Source organism: Aotus nancymaae, unplaced genomic scaffold, assembly GCF_030222135.1.
Source record: "Aotus nancymaae isolate 86718 unplaced genomic scaffold, 86718_ANA_hifiasm-v0.15.2.pri h1tg000029l, whole genome shotgun sequence".
Lineage (NCBI taxonomy): Eukaryota > Metazoa > Chordata > Mammalia > Primates > Aotidae > Aotus > Aotus nancymaae.
The window spans coordinates 13,938,318-13,956,560 of record NW_026988442.1 but is presented as its reverse complement, the minus strand read 5'-3'; the positions used below and the strand labels follow the sequence as shown (position 1 = coordinate 13,956,560).

At 41.1% G+C, this 18,243-nt stretch overlaps 1 protein-coding gene across 5 annotated transcripts in view; it reads right to left on the bottom strand.

Moving 5' to 3' along the window:
* Positions 1–18,243, bottom strand: part of ASIP (agouti signaling protein) — a 149,633-nt gene that overhangs the window by 105,408 nt on the left and 25,982 nt on the right. The window lies entirely within an intron of this gene.

Below are 18,243 nucleotides of genomic sequence, written 5' to 3'. Positions count from 1 at the left end.
GGTGGGTGCTTGTAATCCCAGCTATCCATGAGGCTGAGGCAGGAAAATCACTTGAACCCAGGAGGCAGAGGTTGCAGTTAGCCAAGATCGCGCCAATGAACTCCAGCCTGGGTGACAGTGAGACTCCATCTTAAAATAAAATAAAATAAAAGGCATAGTAAGTGCATTAGTTTTGTTAGATATTGCCAAAGTTTCCTCCAAAGGGTTTGCACTAATTTGCAACCCTGCCAGCAATGTATAAGAGCATCTGTTTTCCACAGTCTCACCAAAAGAATGTGGCATCATACTTTTTAATTTCACCAATTTGATAGGTAAGAAATGGTATCTCAGTGTTGTTTTGTTTTACTGATTATGAGTTTCAACATTTTTTCATGTTTGAACATTTTTATGTCTGTGTGTCTGTGTGTGAGAGAGAGAGACAGAAACAGAGAGATAAATCTATAAATTTGTCAGGTCATTTCTCATTTTTCTTTTTCCCTTTTTTAGGGTTTTGTTCCTTTGCCATTCAATTTTTAATAAAACTTTGTATACTAGTAATATTAGCTCTTTGTGGTAAACATTGAAAATATTTTTACCCACCATATCAGTTATCTTATAACTTTATGGAATACTTTTTTCTGGCCATGAAAAATTTTTTTAAAAAAGTAAAATTTATCAATCTTTTCTTTATTGCTCTGGATTTTTTTTTTTTTTTTTTTTTTGCTATTTTTTTTTTTTTTTTTACATTTGGCAGACAAACCAGCCCCCTAAAACAATTGCAAAAGAGGAAAATCTAAGTCAGAGTTTTCTTCTCTGTCAAATGGGGACCAATTCCTGTGCCTCACAAAGTTGTGACAGCTTAAAACTGGCTATAAGTTGCTTAGCAAGGTGGCTGGCACAAAATGAATGCTACATAAACCTACTACAGATTGGAGGATTTGGATCAACCAGAATGAAGGTGCCTAGAAACTGCCAACACTCCACCACTTTTTGACCTACAGAAACAGCAACTTCACATGGCACAACCTAACTTCTAGACACTTCTAGAAAGCTGTCAAGGTTTCAGGGGCTCAATGCCAGCCTGGGTGGCAGGGCACCAGGAGACCCAGTGAGGCTCCTGGGCCAGGAACACCCATCCTAATCCTAGCAGGGTGTCTAGAGTCCATTATTGCTCTGGATGTGTCATAGTTAGGAACCCTTTCCCTACTTTGAAGTTAAAGAGGAATTTACCCATGTCTTCTCCTAGTACATGATTTCATCACTAACATTTAGAGCTCTATCTATTTGCAGTTTATGTTTATTTATTTATTTATTTATTTATTTTTTGCCAAAGGGGTCGGAGAGACTGAGTCTGGCTCTGTCACCCAGGCTGCAGTGCAGTGGCACGATCTCGATTCACTGCAACTTCCGACTCCTGGGTTCAAGAGATTCTCCTGCCTCAGCCTTCCAAGTAGCTGGGACTACAGGCATCTGCCACCATGCACAGCTAATTTTCATATTTTTAGTAGAGACAGGGTTTCACTATGTTGGCCAGGCTGGTCTTGAACGCCTGACCTCATGATGCCCCTGCCTCAGCCTCCCAAAGTGTTGGGATCACAGGTGTGAGCTATGGTGCCCCGCCTACAGCTTATTCTTATGTGTGCCAGTATGTCTAATTTTCTTTTCCAAATGGCTATCCAGTTGTCCCAGGACCATGAAGTAAAAAGCTCACCCTTTGCCTTTTTTTCTCCTGAAGCGATACAGTTTGCAGACTCCCTCTTTAAATTATCTGTATTTTTAATTTACTTCCCTGTTCTGATCTGAATATGTTTCAGAATTTTTAGACTTAGTGAGTGCTAAGTCTTTCTTAAAGTGATTTTAGACCAAATTTTGGCCCTGTCATTAGGTCCTCTCTTCTCTCTTCCCACAGTTTTTTTCCAAATATTTGCTCAACCATAAAGACTGATAGCAGGGCAAGGGTGTGGCAGGAACATGGCAAATTACGTGCCAAAATTTGGTGCTTTTTCTTTTCATACAGCTGTTTTGAAGTATTGGCCTTCTATAATTTCAAGTTATGCTGAGGGCATGACCTTGAGTAGATTTATTTTACTCTTCTTGTGCATTTTTTCAAAAAAATTTGCATTAGGAGAAAATATTATGAAACAAGTAGCTAGCTGGATGGCCATCACTGTCTGAAGCTATCTCAGTCCATTTATATTTTATGTAATTATTGATATGGTTAGATTTAAGTGTATCATCTTTGCTATTTGCTTTATGAAACATTTTTACTGATATAATTCCTGCCACATAAAATTCACTGTTTTAAAGTATACACTTCAGTGGTTTTTAGTATATTCACTATGTTGTACAACCATCACCAGTATTTCATTCCAGAACATTTCCATTACCCCAAAAAGCATTCCCCTACCTATTAGCAGTTAGCTCCCATTTCTCTCTCATCCCATCCCTGGCAACCATTAATCTACTTTCTGTCTCTATGGGTTCACCTATTCTGGACATTTTATAAAAACAGAATCATACAATATGTGCCCTTTGTGTCTGGATCCTTTCACTTAGTATAATTTTTTCAGGTTCACCTATGTTGTAGCATGTAACAATACTTCATTCCTTTTTGTTTTGTTTTCTTTTTTTTTTGTTTGAGATGGAGTCTCGCTCTGTCACCCAAGCTGGAGTGCAGTGGCACGATCTCGGCTCACTGCAACCTCTGCCTCCCAGGATCAAGCAATTCTCCTTCCTCAGCCTCTTGAGTAGCTGGGACTACAGGCACATGCCACCAGGCCCAGCTAATTTTTTTTTTTTTTTTTGAGATGAATTCTCACTCTTGTTCCCCAGACTGGAGTGCAATGGCACAATCTCGGCTCACTGAAACCTCCGCCTCCAGGTTCAAGTGATTCTCCTGCCTCAGCCTCCTGAGTAGCTGGGATTACAGGCACCTGCCACCATACCTGGCTAATTTTTGTATTTTTGGTAAAGATGGGGTTTCATCATGTTGGCCAGGCTGGTCTCGAACTCCTGACCTCAGGTGATCTGCCCGCTTTGGCCTCCCAAAGTGCTGGGATTACAAGTGTGAGCCACTGCACCTGACCTTATTTTTGTATTTTTATTAGAGACAGGTTTCAGCATGTTGGCCAGGCTGGTCTCAAACTCCTGACCTCCAATGATCCACTGGCTTCAGCCTCCCAAAGTGCTGGGATTACAGGCGTGAGCCACCATGCCCAGCTACAATACATCATTTGTTTTAATGGCTAAATAATATTCCATTGTATGAATGCACCATATTTTACTTATCCATTCATTACTGATGGACATTTAGGTTGTTCCCATTTTAACTATTATACATAATATGGCTGTGAAGATGGGTATATACTTAGGAGTGGAATTGCTGAGTCACCAGGTAATTCTATGTTTAACCTTTTTTAGGAATTGCCACAGTAGCTGCACAATTTTACATTCTTACCAGCAATGTATACATATTCCACTTTATCCACATCCTTGTCAACAATTGTTAGTATCCTTTATTATTATTTTATAGCCATCCTAGTGAATGTGAAGTTGTAGCTCATTGTGGTTTGGATTTGCACTTCCCTAAAGACCAATGATGTTGAGCATCTTTTCATGAGCTTATTGCTCATTTGTATTCCTTATTGGGAGAAATGTCTATTTGAATCCTTTGTCCAATCCAAAAAATTGAAACATTTGCCTTTTTATTGCTGAGTTGTAGGAGTTCTTTTTTTTTTTTTTTTTTTTTGAGATGGAGTTTCGCTCTTGTTACCCAGGCTGGAGTGCAATGGCACGATCTTGGCTCACCGCAACCTCCGCCTCCTGGGTTCAGACAATTCTCCTGCCTCAGCCTCCTGAGTAGCTGGGATTACAGGCACGTGCCACCATGCCCAGCTAATTTTTTGTATTTTTAGTAGAGACAGGGTTTCACCATGTTGACCAGGATGGTCTTGATCTCTTGACCTCATGATCCACCCGCCTCGGCCTCCCAAAGTGTAGGAGTTCTTTATGTATTCTGGATACTAAACTTTTATCAGATATATGATTTATAAATATTCTCTCCCATTCTGTGGACTGTCTTTTCACTTTCTGATAATATCATTTGAAGCATAAAAAGTTTTAAATTTTGATGAAGTCCAGTTTACCTATTTTTCTTTGATAGCTTCTGCTTTTGGAGTCATATATAAGAAACCGTTGTCTAATGTAAGATCATGCAGATTTTCATTTGTTTTCCTCCATGAGTTTTATAGTTTTAACTTTTACATTTAGGTCTTTGATCCAATTTGAGTTAATTTTTGTATATGGTATGAGGTAGGGGTCCAATTTCATTCTTTTGCATGTGGATGTCCAGTTGCCCAGTACCATTTGCTGAAAAGACTATTCTTTCCCCATTCAATGGTCCTAGCACTCTTGCCAAAAATCAATTGACCATGGATCTATGGTTTATTGCTAGACTTTCAATCTTTAAAAAAATATTTTTTTGAGACAGAGTCTCACTCTGTTGTCCAGGCTGGAGTATAGTGGTATCATAGCTCACTGCAGCCTGGAACTCCTGGGCTAATGCAATCTTCTCTCCTTGGCCTCCCAAAGTGCTGGGATTACAGGTATGAGCCACCATGCCCAGCCTCAAATATTTCTTTACCACTTTATGTATAATTTAAGAACCTTACAACAGAATATTCCATTCCCTCCTCCTGCTTTTTGTATTTTTGTCATATCTTTTACTTTATGTAAGTTACAAATCCCACAGTACATTTTCCCCCTAGTCAATTATTTTTAAAGAAATTAAGCTATGGCTGGGCATGGTGGCTCACATCTGTAATCCTAGCACTTTGGGAGGCCGAGGTGGGCAGACTGCCTGAGCTCAGGAGTTTGAGACCAGCTTGGGCAACACAGTGAAACCCTGTCTCTACAAAAATACAAAAAAAAAAAAAAAAAAAAAATTGGCCAGGCCTGGCAGTATGCACCAGTAGTCCCAGCTACCAGGAGGGTGAGGCAGGAGAATCGCTTGAAGCCAGGAGGCAGAGGTTGCAGTGAGCCAAGATTGTGCCATTGTACTCCAGCTTGGCGACAAGAGCGAAACTCCATCTCAAAAAAAAAAAAAGAAAGGATATAGTTCTTTATTTCTCTCATTTCTAAAACTGCTAACAATGATTCTGGCAGGGACAGGAAGTTGTGCACATAAGAGAGTTGTTAGGCAGCCATTTTCTGTGTTCCCTCAGGGTACATATCAAACAGAAGACAACCGATTTCTTGACTGCCTTTCTACTAGACTGTAAGTTCCTCAAGGGCAGGAACTACAACTGGCTTATCTTTGAATCTCAAATTCCCAGCAGAGTGTTTGCTATGTATTTCACATTCAAAAAAATTTACTGAATATGTGAATAACATAATAATGGCAATAATCTCCTGTATTTGTTCTGTTTACTGCCTCCCCAAGTCTATATCCATGGATCTGATCACTCAACAATTCAACTATTATTGACAGCCTACAAATGCAAAGCTACATATGCAATGGACTGGAGGATACAGGAATGAAGAAGCCATGCTCCCACCCTCAAAAAAGTGACATCAATTATTTAAGTTCAAGGATCATATTCTTCCTCTCATCAAAATTTTCAATGGCTCCCTGTTGCTCAGAGAATAAAATCCAAACTCTTTAGTATGAAATTCAAGGCCTTTTTTCAGACTGGCCTAGCTCTTCTTCCTATACTATCTCTTACTCCTTGCTACACATATGGTATTTATTTCTGTCTACTCAGTATCTTTCCTAACAGATCCTCCCTCTGAGGCTGTGGTAACTGAGAGGTAGGATCTTTCTTTCTTGAGATCTGATTCTCTAAATAAAAGCATTCTTCCTTTTGCTTAAAAGAGTTCAAACATTGGCTGAGTGTGGTGGTGTGTGCCTGTGGTCTCAGCTACTTGTGAGGCTGAGGAAAGAGGTTCACTTGAACCCGGGAGGTGGAGGCTGCAGTGAGCCAACATTGTGCCACTGCATTCTAGCCTGGGTGACAAAGTAAGACCCTATCTCAAAAAAAAAAAAGAGAGAGAGAGAGAGCTCAGTCACTTATTGACACACAAATCCTCCTGTTTAACCAACTGGTTTCCTTATTGATTCCTGCATATAGCTGCTACTTTAGCTAGTATCTTTATTCAATTACTCCTTTAGGAGGTCCTCTTCTCTCCCTCTCTTTTTTTTTTTTTTTTTTTTTTTTTGAGATGGGTCTCACTCTGTCACCCAGGCTGCAGCCTACCTCCCAGGCTCAAGTGATCCTCCCACCGCAGCCTCGAGAGTAGCTGAGACCACAGGCACGCACCATGATGCTCAGCTAACTTTTTTTTTCTTTTGTTTCTAAAGACAGGGTCTCCCTATGTTGCTCAGGCTGGTCTTAAGTTCCTGGCCTCAAGTAATCCACTTTCCTTGGCCTCCCAAAGTGTTAGGATTATAGACGTGAGCCATGGCACCTGGCCTTGGAAGGTCCTCTTTTAAGATCTCCACATATTTTTGTCCTATGAGTCCTTCCAGGCCAAGCTCAAATCCTACTTGCTTCCCAAAGCCTTTCCCTCCATCCTTTTCCCAGCATTACTATAGCTCCCTATGCTAAAATCCCTTTCTTTTGTCTGCTGGAATATGCTGCCTATTTTGTTATTTTCCTTTTAATATACAGAACTTTTTTCTCTGTATCATTCCAATTTTAGTATATGTGCTGCCGAAGCAAGCACCCTTTTTCTCACTGTAGAACAAGCATTCTCAAAGTGTGGTCCAGGGATCCCCAAGGGGTCCTTGAGGACCTTTCAGTCAGTACATGAGGTCAAAACTATTTTCTACATGATACTAAAACTACTTTCTACATGCCTTTTTCACTCTGTTCCTCTGAAAAGTAGAATTTTCTAGATAATATATGGCATATGATATCACAAGTTTTTTGGTTTTTTTTTTTTGAGACAGAGTCTTACTCTGTCAGCCAGGCTGGAGTGCAATGGCCCAATCTCAGCTTACTTCAATCCCTGCCTCCCGGGTTCAAGTGATTCTCCTGCCTCATCCTCCTGCATAGCTGGGACTATAGGCATGTGGTACCATGGCCAGCTAATTTTTATATTTTTAGTAGAGATGGAGTTTCACCATGTTGGTCAGGCTGGCCTCAAACTCTTGACCTCAGGTGATCCACCTGCCTCGGCTTCCCAAAGTGTTGGAATTCCAGGAGTGAGTCACTGCACCTGACCACGTATCACAGCAAATTAAATGCAGCAGACATGATAATACAGTTGTCTTACTGAGAGGGCAGACCCTCTTCCCCTCCTCCCCTCCAGATGGGAAGGAGGGCGAAAAATAAAATAAAATAAAATACCAAAGAGCTGGGAAGATGACTCCCTTTTTGGTTACCAGAGTCTCTGCTATCTGTAAGCCTTGAAAGAGTTGCAAATGAATGTTATCCCTACTGGCTGGAGCCTGGCACTGGGTCACGCCCCCATGTCTGCACGGCCCAGGCTCCCTCCTGGAAACACCTCTGCCAGCCAATAGTTTACTGCCTTTGTCTTGTCTCTGTAAGCCCCCTACCCTGCCTGTTCCCGCTCGTGCTACATATGAACTAGCAAATCAATGAAGCCAAAAGATTGTAAGGTTGGACATTCAGCCAATGGACAATGACATAATTTCACCTCAGTTTCCCCTTTAGTGTTGTAAGTCTATAAAAGAAGGGGAAAGAAGCTGCTTTCTCAGGGAGCTCAGTGAATGAGGCTGTAGCTGCCCCCAGCATCCAGCTGAATAAAAAGCCACTTCTTTCCTCAGTACAGGTGTTTGAGAGGTTTCTCACCGCTCCTGCTTCATTACTAAGCCATACATTGAAGAGATTCACAGAAATCTAAAACAATGCCAATCTTTTCACTACTTTTTTGTTTTAGAAAATAAAGTTTTCATAAAAATATGGTATTTATGTTATATTGTCATAGGCACATTATTATTTTTAAATGGATGAATATTTAAATATTTTCTCATTCTCATTCTAATATGGTAAATATTGATCAGTAAAATACATGAACAAGAGCTCTTTGGGATCCTCAAATTTTGCAAAGTATAAGGGGTCCTGCTGGGCACGGTGGCTCACGCCTGTAATCCTGGCACTTTGGGAGGCTGAGGTCAGGAGTTCGAGACAAGCCTGGCCAACATGGTGAAACCCCATCTCTACTAAAAATACAAAAATTAGTTGGGCGTGGTGGTGGGTGCTTGTAACCCCAGCTACTTCGGAGGCTGAGGCTGGCGAATCACTTGAACTTGGGAGGTGGAGGTTGCAGTGAGCAGAGATTGCACCACTGCACTCCAGACCGGGTGACAAGAGCGAAACTGTCTCAAAAAACAAAAAAGAGGTCCTGAGACTGAAAAGTTTAAGAACTGCTATTCCAGACTATAAGAAGGTGGGAAATGGGTCTAATACTTCTTTGTATCTCCTGTAGGGGTAAAGGGAAAGCTACCCCTCTGCCCTCTGAAGGTTTGCTGAAAATGAACTGAGAAAAGGAATGCACAATTTAACATGTATGAGAGGAAAACGACTGGAGGGTGATAACCTCACAACCCAATCGGGTACAGATGCTTACATACTCTTCTTCATAAGAGAATGGGAGATGAAGAAATGTGGATTATTTGGAGGGTAGAGTAAATGACTTTTAGGAGAATTCAATGGGCTTGGAGAACATACAATGTCTCTTGGGCCTGCAGAGCAGACAATGGTTTATGCCAGTGACAAAAGTCTGTTCGGCTGTGTTGATAAAACCAGTCTTTCTCCCTGTGATGGGAGTCAAATTAATGAAAATTCAGGAAAGGGACCAGAGGTAACTCTTTTCTTCTTTGGAGATCTGGAGTTCAGGGAATAACAGAATAAAGCTACTTCTAGAATCTGCTGGTCTCCAAAGGCCTTTAATTTAAAGTAATCAGCATAACACGATGCCATATTTTGGGATGAAATTCTCTGGTCTCCTTTACTCCATTGCCATGTACATTGTAAGATTTCAATAAATTCCATAACATAATACAATTAAAAAGTAAAAAAGAGGCTGGGTGCAGTGGCTCATGCCTATAATCCTAGCACTTTGGGAGGCTGAGATGGGCGGATCACTTGAGGTCAGGAGTTTGAGACCAGCCTGGCTAAAATGGTGAAACCCCATCTCTACTAAAAATACAAAAATTAGCCAGGTGTGGTGGTGGACATCCATGATCCCAGCTACTCAGGAGGCTGAGACAAGAGAATTGCTTGAACCTGGGAGGCGGAGGTTGCAGTGAGCCAAGATCATACCACTATACTCCAGCCTGGGCGACAGAGCGAGACTCCGTCTTGGGGGAAAAAAAGTAAAAAAGAAAGATCTCAATAAACAATTGATTATGAAGATGTGGGAATCTGGGACACAAATATCAATAAAGTATTTTTTTTAAGGAAGAACATTTTGTCATCACTGAGGCAGGAAAATAGGGTCTGGAGGCAGGGAACATAAGGCCAATTCACACTTCAGCTATGACAGGAAATATCCTCTCCATAGGGCATAGGCAAGTAAATAACTTTGCAACTTTACTTCATCCTCTCTATATGCATAGGGCGTACTTGAAGTAACCAGTGAAATCCTCTAGAGGGTTTTTAAACTCCCAAAAATTCTGTAACGGGGCCCTCGATCCCCTATAACTCTGGCCTGCTCCCACACTGTGGAGTGCACTTTCATTTTCAATCAATCCCTTCATTCCTTCCTTGCTTTGTTTGTGCATTTTGTCCAATTCTTTATTCAAGATGCCAAGAACCTAGACACCCTCCACCAGTTACAATCATCTTAAATGTTACATTTTTTCCCCCAGGTATAAATAATCATCTTACCTGTTTCTTCTGCTCCATGTTCGTGTGTGAAATGAAAAATGAGTATAAGAAACACTTTATTGAACCTGAAGGTGCTAACAGATTGTCAATACAGGGGAGAAGATATTGTGCAGAAAACTTAAACCCTGCAAAGTTTGCTGGGAATGTTAATTTGCAAGTGCCCCTACCATAGAACGAGAGAGCTTTAGTGAGGAGGGAGAACAGCATCAAGAGAAGAGCCCAAGATTAAGGAGAAACAGCTGCATGGCACAAACTATTTGATTTCAATTGTGTGGAAGATAATTGGCTCAATTGGTTTGTGAAAGATTTGGAAACAAAGGCACACCAGGGAAAAACAAATAATGATGCAAGAACTGCTGAGGCACAACAATGAGATTCATTTCAACCTAAATTATCCCTTAAGGCACAGTTTGCAAACTAGGAAAATATTTCAATTAAAGTTTTCTAAACCTGCTCTGGAGCTTTATTTAAGAAGTTGTAAATATATCAGATTTTGAAAAATGGTCTCCAGTAAAACTTCAGTTCTCTTATTATAGGATTTTATATTGCTCTGTTGTTTGATCAAACTTTTTATAAAGGCTTTGTGGGTTACAAGGTCTTTGTGGCAGCTACTCAACTCTACTTGTCCAAAAGCAGCCACAAAGGTTTGTAAACAAGTGGGCACGGCTGTGCTTCAATAATACTTTATTTACAAAAACGGGGTGGGCCAGATTTGGCCCACTTGCTGATGTAGCCTACCAACCCCTGGTCTATCTGATCAAACCCAAATGCTTCGCTCTGGCACCTCAGCAGAACATTTCATCATTTGTCTCTGCCTAATCTTTTATCATTCTCAACATTAAGTCTAGTTCCAGTCCAAGTGTCCTCCCATCTCCCAAATGCTCTGCTCATTCTTGCTTTCAGGACTTTGCATATGTGGATTCCTCATCAGCCTCTTCCCTACATTCTGCCTTTCCAAGTCCTACCCATCCTTTAAGAGTCTGACTATACCTTCTTCATGATGCCTTTGTGGTTAACTCGAACAAACATTCCTTTCTCCTTTTTTCTCAAGCTTTTGTGACTATCTGTATCTCTTAGTATAGCAAAATATTTTGAACTTATTGTGGGGCCCTAATAAGTATGAGTGGTTATCCCGTGTCACAGTCTTTTCCATTCTCCTCAAGCCTTCTCTGCAGCACATGACCTTGTCTCCTACTTTAGGAAGGAAATGGAACCCCAGTAGCAAATTCCCTTCAGCTCTATCTCCTCCACTTCTTTCTTTCAACTCACTAAAAAAGGAGTCCCTCCTTTGTTCAAGGCCTATCCTTCTACTAGATCTCTTTGTTACACCTTTTTGCCCATCTTTTCTCTCTTCCATACTTACCTTCTTTGTAGAAATAGAACACTTTGGCTAAGCTCTTCAGTCTTGTTCTATTATTCTTTTCTCCCTTCCCTCCTCCTCCCTTCCACATGCCTTCTCAAATTCCACTCTATTTCCTTTTTCAGCCTAGCACTGCAGTGAAGAAAGACCGTTCCTGTCTTCCAGGAGCTTAGAGATTAGTGGGGGCCACAAATTAATAAACCAAGGAAGAGAATAACATTTCCAGACAGACAATAGCACATGCGAAGGCACAGAGGCCAGAGCAGTACAGCTCTTTCCATGAACAGTTCCATGTGGTTAGAAGGACTGGAAGCAGATGTGGAGGGTAGGGTGCTGAGGTTGGAGAGAGAGAAAAGGGTCACATATGCCATGCTAACAAAGCCTTACTTGCAGTGCTAAGAGACTGGAATTTAGTCAGTGGGCAGTGAAGAGTTCTCTAACAGTGGTGAAGAGGAAAAAACTGATGGGGACTTACATTAGAGGTCTACTTATATTAGTTGAAGATTATTGTAAAAGTCCAGCTAAGAAGTGAAGAGGACCTAACCTAAGGCACTGGAGATGAAGATTTTTTTCTTTAACATTAGTTTTAAGCAAATTGATTATAAAGTTCCTTGGTGTCATTTTCTTCATGCTTCCCGTGTTTAGGGTTTGTTGAACTTCTTGAGTCTATGGATTTATAGTTTTCATCAAATTTGAAAAATTTTCAGTCATTATCTGCTCATTATTATTTGGTCATTACTTCTTTTTTTCTGGATACTCCCTTCTCCTTTGGGAACTCTAATTACACATATATTAGGCCACCTGATGTTGTCTCAGGGCTCACTGATATCTTCTTTTTTCAGTCTTTTTTCTCTATTTATTTCATTTCTTATTGTTTCTATAGCTATGTCTTCAAATTATTTAGTCTTTCTTTGGCAATGTCTAATTTGCTGTTAATCTTATCCATTGTATTTTTCATATCAAATACTATATTTTTCATCTCTAGAAGTTAGATTTAGATCTTTTAAAATACCTTCCGCTGGGCGTGGTGGCTCATGCCTGTAATCCCAGGACTTTCGGAGGCTGAGGAGGGTAGATCACCTGAGGTTGGGAGTTTGAGACTAGCCTGACCAACATGGAGAAACCCTGTCTCTACTAAAAATACAAAATTACCCGGGTATGGTGGCGCATGCCTATAATCCCAGCTACTTGGGAGGCTGAGGCAGGAGAATCGCTTGAACCTGGAAGGCAGAGGTTACGGTGAACTGAGATCATGCCATTGTACTCCAGCCTGGGCAAGAAGAGCAAAACTCCATCTCAAAATAAATAAATAAAATAAAATACCTTCCATGTCTCTACTTATTATTTTCAATCTTTCCTCTAGCTTCTTGAACATATGGAATACAGTTATAAGAACTGTTTTAATGTCTCTGTCTACCAATTCTATCTTCTCTATAATTCTGTTTTTATTGATTGAACTTTATCCTCGTTATAGATCATATTTTCCTGTTTCTTTGCAGGCCTGACGACTTTTTTTGAATGGCAGACATAGTGAATTTTATCTTGTTGGGGTAGTACTCTGAGGATTGTTCCTTCCGCTCTTTTCTGGTGCTACTTTCTCCAGCCTCAGGTAGTCTCTTCAAACTCCTGTTCTGATCAGTACTAATTTCAGGAGGGGGACCAGAGGATACGAAACAGGGTGTAAAAGTCCATGACATAAGTGGTGGGGCGTGGTGGCTCACATCTATAATCCCAGCACTTTGGGAGGCTAAAGAGGGAGGATAACGAGGTCAAGATATCAAGAGCAACCTGGCCAACATGGTGAAACCCTGTTTCTACTAAAAATACAAAAATTAGATGGGTGTGGTGTCTGTAGTCCCAGCTACTCAGGAGGCTGAGGCAGGAGAATGGCTTAAAGCCGGGAGGTGGAGGTTGCAGTGATCTGACATCACACCACTGTACTTCAGCCTGGTGACAGAGCGAGACTCTATCTCAAAAAAGAAAAAAAAAAAGGTCCAGGAAGTAAGTATGCTTAACTTTTTGAATTCCTCATATTGTTAGGCTAACAGAATTAAGTCTAACTAGGATTATTGACAGATCTTAAGGAAATACAACCATGCTGTAAAAGAACTGAAAAAAGATGATCAAACTTTAAGGGTAGGTCACACCCTATGACGGGAAGGGTCAAAACCAATTCACAAGTAAATGACCCAGGAAGTCCCTGGATGATTGTTCTCTCTACTCTGGAGTCTCTGGAGTCCTTTCTTTAATTGCAGGACTAGATGCTAACTTTGTTTCGGGTCTAAAACAAAGTTTACCTCCTAAATCGTTTACCTTCTAAATCTAAAGGTGATGATCTTATCAACTCTAATCTTCTCTTAAGGGATCAATTTGATTTTTGTATCTCACTGTATAAGTCAGAGAAGCCTGGAAAAATATTTTCTTTGTACATTTGAAAAGTTATTTGCAATTAAGACGTTACTGCTAAGCTCATACTTTTGGTAACTTGCCGGGGTAGATTCCACTGACAATTATGAGTGTATGATTTCTTAATTTGGAACTTTTTATTTAAGGATGAAAGTATTGGAAAATGTAAGCTGTTCCTGCAATATGATGAATATACTTTTCGAATCAACACATTCTTTCAGAGACATTTTTCTTTACATAAAAGAGCAACTAGTCAACCCTAGCACATTTTAAAAAAAGGGTTTAATAGCAGAAGCTCCAAGACTACCCCAAAGTAGTCAGATTCCAGCAAGCTTAGGAGGGAAGACAAGCCAAGAGAGCTTCAAAAAACAAAAACTGTAAACCAAAAAGTGTCTAAGACAGGTCTCAATTGATTTAGAGGTTTACTGTGCCAAGGTTGAGGACATGCCCAGGAAAAAGAAACAACTTACAGCAGATTTGTGGCTTGTGTTATTGTCCAAAGAGGATTTTGAAGACTTCAGTATTTAAAGGCAAAAGAGCAGGCAGGAGGGGAAAAAGGAACAGCCAATTATGCATTTATCTGGCACTCAGTAAATCTGCATTTTATGTGAGATAACAAATATAGAGTAGAGGAAGAAGTCAAATACGCATTTGTCTCAGAGCGGGCAGAAGGATGATTTCTATTCTTGTCTTTGTCCTTTACCTGAGAAGCTGTTAATTTACATTATTAGGGTGAGGGATATCGCCACTTGGGGATAGTCATGGCCTTCTATATTGAAGTTATCTGTTTAGAAACAAAAGGAAGTCAGTTTTTTGCATGATCAGAACTTTTTCCTTTGGCATAGTGAGTTTGGGGTTCCAAGATTTTATTTTCCTTTCACAAACCCAAGCTTTCTGTTGAGCCTTCTTTTTAGAGACCTTAAATTGGCCTTAAATGACTTCCTGACTTGGCCATAGGAGAAAGGAGGAAACTGTCAATAATTCAACGTTGCCTTGTAGGAGGCACAAGAACATTTGACAAATGCTTTTCCTACTTTGAAGACCAGCTGTTCTCTCCTCAGATATTTTCCAGTCAAAGTAAATTTCTACATCCCTTTAAAGAGCCACAGCTTTTCTATAATGGAGAAAACTGGTACCAGCTTCCAGAGAAGAAAAAGCTTAAATCTTCTAAAATTTATTATATATCAGGAGAAAAGAATATGGCCTGCACTTTGAAGTATTCTATTTCTAGGCCTTCTCTCACTTGCTCAGAAACTTTACTCCATCCAAATCTCCCCTCCAAAGCAGATGTCAGTGAGAAAGAAGGGAGACAGCACAAAGACATTTTTCTGATGGCGATTCCCAGATGTGAGCTGACCAGAGTAATGAAGTGCAGCCGTGCTGTCAAATCCCAGGACTATCAGGCTCTGAGTTTTCTTGACACATGCTTTCAAGCAGTTTTAGCAAAAGAGGCCTAAACGGCCAGATGCAGTGACTCATGCCTGTAATCCTAGCACTTTGGGAGGCTGAGGCAGGCAGATTGCCTGAGCCCAGGGGTTCAAGACCAGCCTGCGCAACACAGTGAAGACCCATCTCTACTAAAATACAAAAAATAAATAAATAAATAAAATAAAATTAGCCAGGTGTGGCAGCATGCACCTGTAATTCCAGCTACTCAGGAGACTAAGGCAGGAGAATCGCTTGAACCTGGGAGATGGAGGTTGCAGTGAGCCAAGATCACACCACTGCACTCAACCCCGGGTGACAGAGCAAGACTCCATCTCTAAAAAAAAAAAAAAGAAAAGAAAAAAGAAGCCTAAACTTATGAACAGGTGACAAAATTCCATCTTTTTGACCACTACCCTCTTGCGGTAAAATGGCCTTATCCCCCCAAATCAAACATGATTTGTGGATGGGTTGTGACTAATTCTTATCAGTCTCAGGCTAGGATGATTAAAATATAACTGGGTTTCAGGGTTTTGTCCTAATGTAGTCATCCTAATATTTTAATGAAGGTGATGATAAGAACAACACAATATATGCAGCTCTGTGCTTGTAGGTGATATGATGAGGGATTTTTAGAAACAAGCTGTTTAAGGAAGGCTTGACAAGAGGCTGAGTATGGTGTGAGCAGATAGACCAAGTTGTATGGCAGGGAAGGGAATGGGTAGTCTGAACATTTTTTGCAGGCAGATTTCAAAGTGGTACTTTAGTAGTTGGGGTCAAGAGGCTCTGAAGTGGGCATTTTAAACCCAGAAGTTGGGAACAGCTATGGAATGTAGCTTGGAAAACTGCTACTTCTACCATGGCTAGAAAAGTTACAGGTGGAATTCTAGTATAGGCTGGGAGTAGACAAGGAAGTTATCTGAAAATAACTGTAAAAGCATGATCTGTGTGTAAACCCGTGCCAAGCTGAAGTAATATGATTGTTTATAATTAATTGTATATTGGTTCATTAATATTGCTATAAAGTAAATGAATTCAGCCTCTTTAAAAAATCTTCTTACCATCGGTCTAGGTAATTTAGATGGCAAAGGGATGTTATTACAGGATGTCAGCTATGAAGGATTATGGTATTAATAGTCATTAAATGTTAACTAAAGTAGCAGCAAGTAGAACACATGGGAAATGTGGGCAGAGGGAGAGAAAGAATATGTAAAGGCAGAGGAGGGAAAACATTTTCTAGGCTATCCCCTCAGAGGAGTGGCTGGCTATGATCTAGAGGTGAGTGCTCATGCCAGAAAAAGCAAAGAAGCCAGCAGATATAGAGAAGACTGGAAAAACATCCACTCCTCTGACCCTACTGGTTTTAGGGAGCAAGTTTGGCAGGCTCCAGTTTGGTCTGCCCTGGAAAGAAGGTAAATACAGAATTTTATGGTTTGACTTTTTGATTTCTAACTTTTTTAAAACCTCTGATTCCTTTGGGAGGCCGAGGCGGGTGGATCACGAGGTCAAGAGATCGAGACCATCCTGGTCAACACAGTGAAACCCCATCTCTACTAAAAATACAAAAAATCAGCTGGGCATGGTGGCACGTGCCTGTAATCCCAGCTACTCAGGAGGGTGAGGCAGGAGAATTGCCTGAACCCAGGAGGCAGAGGTTGCGGTGAGCCGAGATCGCACCATTGCACTCCAGCCTGGGTAACAACAGCGAAACTCCGCCTCAAAAAAAAAAAAAAAAAGCCGGGTGTGGTGGCTCACATCTGTAATCCCAGCACTTTGGGAGGCCGAGGCGGGCAGATCACAAGGTCAAGAGATCGAGACCATCCTGGGCAACATGGTGAAACCCCGTCTCTACTAAAATACAAAAATTAGCTGGGCGTGGTGGTGAGTGCCTGTAGTCCCAGCTACTTGGGAGGCTGAGGCAGGAGAACTGCTTGAACCCAGGAGGTAGAGGTCGCAGTGAGCCGAGATCACGCCATTGAACTCTAGCCTAGTGCCTACTGACAGAGCAAGACTCTGTCGCAAAAAAAAAAAAAAAAAAAAAAAAAAGGGCCGGGCGCGGTGGCTCACGCCTGTAATCCCAGCACTTTGGGAGGCCGAGGTGGGTGGATCACGAGGTCAAGAGATCGAGACCATCCTGGTCAACATGGTGAAACCTCGTCTCTACTAAAAATACAAAAAATCAGCAGGGCATGGTGGTGCGTGCCTGTAATCCCAGCTACTCAGGAGGCTGAGGCAGGAGAATTGCCTGAACCCAGGAGGCAGAGGTTGCAGTGAGCCGAGATCGTGTGCCATTGCACTCCAGCCTGGGTAACAAGAGCGAAACTCCGTCTCCAAAAAAAAAAAAAAGGCCAGGCACAGTGGCTCACGCCTGTAATCCCAGCACTTTGGCACTTTGGGAGGCCAAGGTGGGTGGATCACGAAGTAAGGGGTTTGAGGCCAGCCTGGCCAACCTGGCAAAACTCCATCTCTACTGAAGATACAAAAATTGGCCAGGCGTGGTGGTGGGCACCTGTAATTCCAGCTACTTGGGAGGCTGAGGCAGGACAATTGCTTGAACGCAGGAGGTGACGGTTACAGTGAGCTGGGATTGTTCCATTGCACTCCAGCCTGGGTGACAAGAGCAAGACTCCGTCTCAAAAAAATAAATAAATAAAAATGAATAAATAAATAAATAAAGTTTTTTCCTTTTTAAAAAATGTTTTCTTTATAAATAAATAATTTTTAAAAATAAAAAAAATAAATAAAACCAACCTCAAATGTAGATCATTAGTCCATGACCGAGTGTAAAGATTTATAGACAATACCTACCTTTTCCACTTTTGTTGAAGAAGACTGGGATTGAAGAAAGCTAGTGGTTCTTTAGAATCTGAATTTTATTTTTTTTTTTGAGACAGAGTCTTGCTTTGTTACTATATTGGCCAGGCTGGTCTCAAACTCCTGACCTCAAGTGATCAGCCTGCCTCGGCCTCCCAGAATGCTAGGATTACAGGCATGTAAGCCACAGTGCCTGGCCCAGAATGAATCATCCTTCAGATTATGTCAGCCTTTGCCCTTGTTCTGCCTTTCTAGCATATTTCTTCTCCTATCCCCTACTCACTGTCTGGCCATCCCTATTCTGTAGTCTTCCAGGGCTTTAGGGCATTCTTTTATTCATTCATTCAATAAATGTTTATTGAGTAACTACTAAGCATCAGACACAGCGTTAGGCATTGGAGATAC